The sequence below is a fragment of the Quercus suber genome, unplaced genomic scaffold (assembly GCF_002906115.3).
Source record: "Quercus suber isolate HL8 unplaced genomic scaffold, Cork oak 2.0 scaffold_599, whole genome shotgun sequence".
Classification (NCBI taxonomy): Eukaryota; Viridiplantae; Streptophyta; class Magnoliopsida; order Fagales; family Fagaceae; genus Quercus; species Quercus suber.
Genome location: NW_027070043.1, coordinates 151573 through 161768, shown reverse-complemented (window position 1 = coordinate 161768; position 10196 = coordinate 151573). Strand labels below are relative to the sequence as shown.

Genomic DNA, 10196 nt, shown 5'->3' with positions numbered 1-10196 from the left:
TTTTTTAAAATTTTATTTTCTCTCTCCTCTCTCTCCAGTTTATTCTTTTCTCTTCTCTCTCACCTCTGTTCTCTCTCACCGGTTCCCTCTCACCGATTCCCTCTCTCTTATAAATTGTTATTCTTGATCCATCAATCGATCACTGTAATGGCTACCACTGGCAACAAGAATATCAACGCCGATCTCTCCAATCTCGCTGATCGTCATCGTCATCCCCGATCTCTCCGGTCACTATAATGGCTACCACGAGCCATTGTCACCGTCGATCTCTCTCTCTCTCTCTCTCTCTCTCTCTCTTTTGGTGGTTTTTGATTGTTGGTGGTTGGCTAATTTTGGTTGACGGTGCTAGGTTAATCGGGTTGTGGGTGTGAGATTTGTGGCTGTGTAGTGTTTGTTTGATTTTTTTTTTTTGGTGGTAGCAGTGGCTGATATTGGTGGTCGATTTTTGATCTGTGGGGGTGGCCAGTGGTTGTGGGCTGTGGCGGTTGATCTGCGGGTGTGGGTTGTTGTTGATGATGGTGATGATAGGGAGGAGATAATATATTATTTTAATGTGTATTAAATATTATTTTAATGTATAGAATTGAATGATAAAACATCTGATAAATGAGATGTTGCAAAATGATGTGGTAAAATAATAAAATAGGTCTTTAGTATGGCAAAATGACATAAATTATACCACAACTGCTGTGGATGCTCTTACAACATAGATACAACAATTAGTGTATGTGCTTCCTAGAGCTTGGTTTGGCTTCTGTGTTTATTCTAGTTATCATAGTTTATAACTGTTAGAGGTTGAATATTTAGAATATAGGGTCGTACTAAAGTACTGGTCATGACGAATTTCATACTAAAGTGTTGATCATGATTTTTTTTTAAGGGTCAAGTTGGAGAATATATAGTTTGGGGAAAAATCTTTAGTCTACTCAATTTCTATGCGTGAATTAAAATTAATGACTATTCAACAATAGCAATATATATAGAAACAACAATTTCAGCAAGCACCAATAAAACACAACCACACAAGAAGTGAAAAACCCTACGGTATAAAGGAAAAAACTACATAACAGCTTCAAAAAATATCCATTATGAAATAGAAATTACAACTCTAAAATTTATACCAAACTTGAGCTCATAATAAATTGAATATACAACAAATAAATCTCAATGAGTAAAATCTCTCCGTCTCTTCGGACTGCACCTCCAAGCTCTCACTTGTGTTTTTCTCACAATGGCCGAATGGCTCTCTCTCTCTCTCTCTCTCTCTCTCTGCATCACACAATGGCCGAATGGCCTTTCTTTTCTCCTCAGCGTGTCCAACACGCCTTGATCAGCTTTTCATTAAACCAAAAACTGATTTGGAAGCTTGAGCTTTGACCAATGCAATAGGGCTGGACCCACACGGTGCTGCACCCAACTAAAACAACGACACCTGATCTAGTTATTTCTGTAGTCCCTAATACTTTTGCTTCAACCATTTGCCCAGAAGTGACCGATGACTCTGTTCTAGATGAAGAAATTGTGGGTCTCAGTCCGGAAATTGAGAACCTCTTTACCAAGAAATTTCTAGTATCGTTATTTATTGCGGAAGTACCAAACACCCAATGATTGGAATTATTGGGTAGGCATCTTGATCGTGTTCATCCAACTAGTTCCATGAACTGTAGGGTTGGAAATGTAGCATCTAGTGTGGGTTTGGAGTCAAGCACTGAAGCACTTTAAATCAGTGTGAGAACTTTAAAGGGCCCAGAGTGCTTCCTTCTGTTATGAGAAATCTTTCCCAACAAGAACCACAAGAATCAATGGCCCAAGATGAGACGCTTGCTGGGGAGATGAATGGATCTATAAGATCTGAAAAGGCTGATGAAAATGAAGTCTCTAGTGAATACTTTTCAGCCACTGAAACTCACCAGAGTATATTGGTATCATTTTCAAGCCATTGTGTGCTGAAAGGAATTGTATGTGAACGCTTTCGGTCCCTGGGCATAAAGTTTTGTGGTTCTTTTGATAAGCCTCTAGGGAGATATCTGCGTGATGACTTGTTTGACCAGGAAAATATTTTTGGGTTTCCTTTCGTTTAAACTTCTTTCATTTATTCTCTTTTACTAAATTTCAATTATAAAGTGGAATTATGTTGGTTAATAGAACTTGTAATTGCCAGGCATGTTGCTGTCAATCATGTAAAGTGCCAGTTGAGGCCCATGTCCCATGTTACACCCATCGGCAGGGAAATCTAACAATCAATGTTAGATGCCTAAGGTGTGCCCATGTGAATAGAGTTCCACCAGCTACTCGTAGAGTGGTTATGTCAGATGCTGCCTGGGGACTTACTTTTGGAAAGTTCTTGGAACTTCAGCTTTTCAAACCATGCAACTGCTAATCTTGTTGCACCCTGTGGTCATTCATTGCAAAGGGACTGTCTCCGTTACTACGGGTAAATTCTATCAGATTTGGAACTCTTGTTAAATTTCAATTGTTGAATGCCACATTAGTGGTTGTTGACAATCAAATTCAACAGGTTTGGGAGCATGGTTGCATTTTTCCGGTATTCCCCTATCGATATTCTTTCTGTTCATTGGCCACCGTCAGTGCTTGAATTCAATGGCGATGTTCAACATGAGCGGACAAGAAAAGAGGCTGCAAAGGTGTCTTTATGAACCTGAAATTTTATTTACACAGTTATTTTGAACTGATGCTAAATAAGTAAACATAAAGCTAATATAGTAGCTTTTGCAAGTATTTGGGATCACTATTTTAGTAACCTTCTACCTTTTGCTACAGCTTGTCCGTAAAATGAAGACCTTGTATGCCGAGATGTCTGATGTACTTGATAGCTTGGAAGAAAAATATAAGTCTTTTGGAAATGAATGATCGGACACGAATGACTTACGGGGCCACATTGTGGAGCTGAAAGACTTGCTTTAGGTTGCATGGACACGCCATTTTTAGTGTCGTGTCGATGTTTGACACATGTCGGACACCGGAATGTGTACGATGCGTCAGATTCCGGTGTTCGGCGGTCTCTCTCTTCTTCTTTTTTTTTTTTTTTTTTTTTTCCACTTCTCCAACATGGCGCTGACATGCCAGTAGTAAAAAAAAAATCACAGATTTTGACAAGTGGACTTACCAATACCATTGATTTTGTGATAACCCTAAAACAATAAAACAAGTTTAGAGTCTTTTAGACTAAAAGTTGAAACCACATCTCAAGTTCTTCTCAACCCACCCTCCCTTTGTCACCACCGCTGCCCTCTGTCCCTTGTCGGATTTAGATCGGGCCGATTGGCGAACTTCGTCGTCGACGCTGTGCCTTCTGTCCTTTATCCCTTCCGATCTCTCTCTCTCTCTCTCTCTCTCTTGGCGTGGACAACAGGTCCGATCTCTTGATTCTCTTCTCTCTTTGTTTTGTTTTTTCATTCTTTCTTTCAAATATTAATTTTGGTGAATGGGTGGGTGTATTGTTACTCACTTATTTATATAAGTTATAACGCGTTTTGTTTTTTGTTTTTTTTTTCACTGCTGCTATGGGTGCCCTCTGTCCTATTTATTTTTCATTTTTTATTTATATAAGTTATAAATTTGTTTTTGTGTGTCCTGCTATAGTTTTATTTATTAAAGTTAAATATTGTAGGTGATTTTACTAAAATGAATATTGAAACTAAAAGTGAAAAATCATCAGTTGAGACAGCTGTTGCTCCTCTATGGAAATATGTTACTAAGTTAGAAAAAGCAAGTGTTGGTGGTGGGAATGTTGCTTTCAGATGTAACTATTGTGAAAAAACTTTCAAGGGCTCTTATTCAAGGGGTCTTAAAAAATATGCCTAAATATAGAATTTAATTAATTATTTAACCGTCGTGTCCCTGCCGTATCGTGTCCTTATTTTTCAAAAATTGCCGTATCCCCGTGTCCGTGTATGTGTCCGTGCAACATAGGGCTTGCTTAAAAAGGAAAGAAATGATTACAATGTATGTACTGACAATATTTGATATTCTCATTACAGGATTCCTGGTTCTAAAACCTTGTAGAGTGCCTGTGTTTTTTCTTATTTTGATTTTCAAGTAATATTATTCTCAACTTATAATTGTCTCCTCTTTAATAGGGTTTGCTTCGACCGGCTATTATGGAGACTTCACAGCCACTGGCTGGCTGGAGACATTCTGGAATTGAATCGCTTGAGACGCTCTCTTTTAGTTGGTTCACATGTTTGGGATCAGCGGCTTTGTTCATTGGACTCTCCACTTAAAAAGAGTTCTATTTCAAAGGCTGCCCAAGGGGATGCATCTTATGCCCAGCTGAAAGAGCTGAAGAGTGAGTTATCACATAAAGATGGCATGCTTGGCACTGGGTATGAAGATTCTGACTCTTCAAAATTACATGAGTCTCCTGGCAACAATTTGCAGTCAGAGCAGGAGCAGCCTAATGTACCACCCTTTGAACCTTTTGTTGCTGTAGACTCGATGTTAACCACATGTCATCATCATGTTAGATCAGAGGAGGAAAAACATTCAGATGGGGAAGTTAGTGTAAATAAGACACTAAGTGAAAGCTTATCCCCCAATGAGTCTACTCTATCTGAGAGAATAGATTCTGCTTGGACGGATACTAATCAACCTGCAATGAAAGCTCAACTTCATTCATCACATGCTGATGAACTCCAAGCTGGATCTGTCAGGTAGATTAGTCAAAATGGTAAACCTCCTTTTAGAAGGCTAATGTCACCAATGAGAGTTCGTGCTTTTGATTCTGCATTACAAGTCCAAGAAAGAATCCGGAAGGGATTGCCTCCCTCTTCCTTGGATTTGTTGACACTTAGATCCTCCCATGCCTCTGGAGATTACAGGAGTATGGTGAGAGATCCTGTTTCCAATGTAATGAGGACTTACTCCCAAATGCTGCCATGGGAGACACAGAACTTAAATTCAATAGTCAGTTCCACACCATCATTTATCTCCTCCGTATCTCATATGGCTGAAGGTGCTCGGCTGCTGCTTACGCAAATTGGCCACAATGATTTAGTTATTGCCGTTTATGAAAATGAACCCACTAGTATAATTTCGTATGCCCTTAGTTCCAAGGAGTATAATGATTCGGTTGCTGATAAGTTGAATGAGCATGAGGGAAGTGTTGGGAAAAAATCCTAATCCCCTCAATGTCTATGTGTGAATTAAAATTAATGACCATCAAGCAATAGCAATATTAAGGAAACAAAAAAAAAAAAATTCAGCAAGCACCACATAAACACAACCACACAAGAATACCAAATCTTGCGTGAAAAACCCTCTAATGTAGAGGAAAAAACCACGGGGCAGCTCCGAAAAATATCTACTATGAAATAGAGATTACAACTATCAAGTTTATGCTAAACTTGAGTTTACAATAAATTGGATATACAGCAAATAAATTTTAAGGAGTAAATATAATTTCATCACAAAACCAGTAGCAAAATCTTCCTCTGAATACTCCAACTCTCCATGGTTGTAGCAATAAAAAACTCCTTGAGAACTCCACCTCACTGTGTTTCTCTCGATCTCTTCACATGGATTGCACCTCAAATGGCTGAAGCTCTCTCCTTTTGTGTTTCTTGCCCACTCTGGAAGTCGAGAGGGGCTATCATGTTTCTAGTGCATGTTACCTCTCTCTCACAAGGGAGCCCCCTTGTGAGAGAGAGGTAACATGTACTGGAAACATGATGGAGTTTTTCCCCCCGAGAGCAGTAAAGAAGATTCTGCAGTTTCCACCTTTTCTGCCTGGCAGTCTTTTGGGTCTTTGGAGTTTGATTATATCCATTATGGTAGTTATGGATCTGAAGATGCTTCATCATCAAACAATGGGTACGGTTTTTAAGACTCCCAAAAGACCTCCACATTTAACAATATCTTTCGAGGATGAGTTTTCAACTGCTAGAGGCAAAGTAAAGTTTTCAGTCACCTGTTATTTTGCCAAGCAATTTGACTCTCTAAGAAAAAAATGCTGCCCTAGTGAAGTGGATTTTGTGCCATCCTTGAGCCGCTGCCGGACATGGAGTGCACAAGGGGGGAAAAGCAATGTATATTTTGCCAAGTCATTGGATGAAAGGTTCGTTATAAAACAGGTTACAAAAACAGAGTTGGATTCCTTTGCGGATTTTGCACCTCAATATTTTAAATATTTGACAGAATCTATTAGCTCGAGAAGCCAAACTTGCCTTGCAAAAATTCTTGGCATTTATCAGGTTAATCTGGGTATATGGTGCAAAGACCAACAGTAGTATCTTCTTGTGATTCTCATCTTAGTGATGTGATGGCAGGTCTCTGTAAAACATCTAAAAGGTGGTAAGGAAACAAAAATGGATTTGATGGTGATGGAGAACCTCTTTTTCAAGAGAGATATCTCAAGGGTTTATGATCTCAAGGGCTCTACACGAGCTCGTTATAATTCAGATACAACAGGGACATACAAAGTACTGCTAGATATGAATTTGTTGGAAACATTACGTACAAAACCTAAATTTCTTGGAAGCAAGGCAGAGAGAATTCTAGAAAGAGCTGTCTGGAATGATACATCGTTTTTGGAGGTAATCTTTTTTTTTTTAATCTTCGAATTGTTATAATAGCATCAAATTTGATCCTAACTGAAATCGGAACAAAAGTTAATGGTTTAATTTGTCTTATAATTGTGGATATGGTCCACATTGACATTCCTAGGTTTCTGAAACCTACTCTTTTGAGGTTTTAGAAATCATTGACATCCCCTTGGTTTCATATTTCTAATGATGTCTGTTCAATTTAAATTCGAACAAGTAGCTAGTTATATGTAGACCATTTTATTTGGTTTTGAGCTTAATTACTTGAAATGGATAACTATTGTCAAAATATTGTTCCAACACAGTTAAATCTGCCAACAGGATCTTTTGCCCATTTGTAAGTCCATGGGAGGTAATGCACTAATGCCAATATGAAATCCATGGTGTCTGGTTATTGTCAATATTTTACCTAAATATAAAGTGTAAGGTTGGAATTGGATAGGATTCCCAAAAAAATCATAAAATGGCTTTTAGATTTTATTGTCATTAAAGCACTATTTAATATATAATGATTTTTTTCCCATCTCATGTTTCTTCAGTCTGTGGATGTTATGGACTATTCCCTGCTGGTTGGGGTGGACGATGAACGCAAAGAGCTGGTTTTAGGGATCATTGATTTCATGAGACAGTATACCTGGGACAAACATTTGGATACATGGGTGAAGGCATCTGGGATACTTGATGGTCCAAAAAATGCTTCCCCCTCCATAATTTCTTCCAAACAATACAAGAAAAGATTCCGAAAGGCGATGACTACCTATTTTCTCACTGTACCTGATCAATGGTCTTAATGAACTGCATATGGGCAGAACTAGCCCAAATGAGAGGCTTTACACTGAGATCAAGAAGAGATGGCTATATTGTTGATTTGCTTTTGTGTCTCAAAATTGCTCTCCCAATAATTGTATATCCTATGAAAACTAACACGTAATTGTGAACTGTCCCCTAACATCTGTCTGATGCATACTCTCTATGCCATTTCTTGCAACTAACCAAATGTTCGCTAACTTCGCTTTCCGTCCTCGCATCGAGTTGTTGATAGTCTGTTGAAATTAAGGTGGATGTCCCAATTATTGTTTATTATCCAATAGTCAATGAGAAAGTTAATCTAAATGCTTTAATAATCCATGAATTGAACTAGCAACCAAGGTAGGTACAATGTTAAATTCTTTAAACTCACAGGTTTGGTTTATAACTTTATATAAATAAGAGCACTAGCATTGGTGATGCTAAATAGCTATTTTTTAGCACCCCCAATTCTAAAAAGTGAGCTACAATGGTGGAGCTAAACTTAAAAAATTTAACTCCTTCTCTATAGTGCACCGCCATCTATAGCTGTGCACTGTAGCAAGAAGTTAAAACAAAAAAAAAATATTTTATTCTTTTCTCTCTTTTCTCTCATTAAAAAAATATTTTCTCTTTTTCTTTCTTCCTCTCTCTTTTCGGCTTCTCTCCTTTCTTCTTTTTTTCCTTCTCATTTTTTTTTTCTCTCTAGTGCCTCCCTCATCTCTCTCTTGTGGGTGGGATTGTGGTGGAGAGTAGATCGGTCTTGAGGGTGGGTGGGTTCATCAGCGTCGGTCGGTGGCTGGGTTTGTTGGCATCGGTGGGGCTAGGTTCATCAGCATCGGCGGGCTGTGGTGTGGTTGGATCGTCGGCATTGATTTCGATGAGGATCTCAGTACTGAAATGGTGAGACTAAGCTCAACAACGGTTGGGTTTGGTGCCAAAACGGTTCGTGGGTGGTTTCGGTGAGGATCTTAGTGCCGAAACGGTTGGTGCTCCTCTTCCCTCACCTCCACTTCACCACTGGGTTTATGGGTGGGTTGTTGGGGTCATGTTGTGTGGTTGTTGTGTGGGTCTCTTTGGATTGCACATCTGGGTTTTAAGATTTTTGATTTTGTGTATTGTGTGCTCTTGGCTTGGGTATCTTGAGGGTGAGTTTTTTTTTTTTTTTTTTCCCCAGTTGGTTGCTAGTTTTTTTGGTTGAGCTTAAGGCTACTGTGATGGTGGTTGTGGTTTGGTTGTGCTGTGATGTTGGCTGTGGGTAGTGGTAGTGGTGGTGGTGGGCTATGTGAAGTGGTGGTTGACCGGTGGTGGTGGTTGTTGTTTATTATAGGGATGAATTTTTTTATTGAAGTTGATATATTATTTTATTGTGATTTTTTATATCATTTTATTGTGTTAAAAGCTAAAATAAAACCATTGATGTTAGGTGTTTTGTAAAATGAGAAGGTAAAATAAATAAAGTAAGTTTTGGTGGAGCCAAATTACTAAAATTATGGCTCCACCAATGTGAATGCTCTAAGTAATCAGTTCAAAACAATGTGGTACTCGCATGAGACCGTTGTGTTGCAATTGTAACTTCATATAGACACTGCACATGTACATTGATTAGGTCTCACGTGAGACTCATGTGTTAAGGACATATTTTTTGTAATTGGCTAATCCTTTGACAAAATGCACTTTACTTGTAATTGAGTAAATCTAGGATAGGTTTATGAAGATTGAACCAAGAAACAAGTGAAGAAAAGCTATTCATTAAAGCTGGATAGATACTTTGACAGAAACAGTATCTATCGAGATTTAAGAACGAAGCTTGACAGAAATTGAATCTGTCAAGATCTACGAAATTAGAATTTCCAGATCTGATTTTTGGCCCTAGTTGACATGTATGTGTAGGGTTTCTTTTCTCATAACTCTAGACATATATAAAACTTATTTTAAAGGCCGTTATATAAGAAGAACACATGCAGAAAGTGACCTAGTGCCTTATTCTCTCTGCAAGAAGTTACTGCGTCTTTTGCGCCTTAAGGTTTTGTAACCAAATACTTTTTGATCTTCATTATTGATGAAGTGAAGAACTTTGCAACCAACAACATCTTCAAGTTGATGGAGTTAGTCACGTACTGGGATTCGTGCAAAAGGGTGGCATTCATATATTAAAGAGTTTAGAGGTTCTGAAGTGGTAGAAGGTTTCTACTGTAAGTTCGTCTACGGGAATTGTAAAGTCTAGAGACAAAAGTTTTGTACTAGAGCTGAAACTTCTCTTTACTATAGTGAATTGCTTTTCAGGAAGGTTTCTCCCCTGGTTTTTTTTATTGTGAAATTAGTTTGTTTCATTGGTTTTCCTAGGTCATCATATTTTGTCTTATTTACTATTCTACTGTGCATGATATTGATGTTTATTTGTTTTTACAAGGTTTATTCATAATAAATCTAATTAACAACTTTGGTTTAAAACTTGTTAATTTTATCAACGGGGTCTAAATTTCCCAAAAAGTGGTATCAGCGCGGGCACACTCTGATAAAATTTTAATCTTTGCTCTGTGATCCATTGACCCTCATTGTCATGGAAACTCTTGATTGTTTTGATTTGCATGATCTTGTATTGAATGATGATGATGATATTCAAGATGCCTATTGCAAGCTTTATAATTTTTGCATGAAATCTCTTGAATGTTCTACAAAATTAAAAGCTAATTTTAAAAAGGTCAAACTTGAAAGAGATGAATTGATTGCAAAATTGGATGAAGCTAATAATTTGAATGAGAAATTTAAAAATCAAATTTCATCTTAGGTGGACAAAATTAAGAGTTTGGAAGAGCAACTAGTTGAATCTAAAACCGAAGTTGA

At 37.9% G+C, this 10196-nt stretch overlaps 1 pseudogene; it reads left to right on the top strand.

The window, feature by feature from the left end:
- The first annotated feature begins 1267 nt into the window (after positions 1-1267).
- LOC112026195 (putative 1-phosphatidylinositol-3-phosphate 5-kinase FAB1C) lies at positions 1268-7354 on the top strand (annotated as a pseudogene).
- The last annotated feature ends 2842 nt before the right edge of the window (positions 7355-10196 follow it).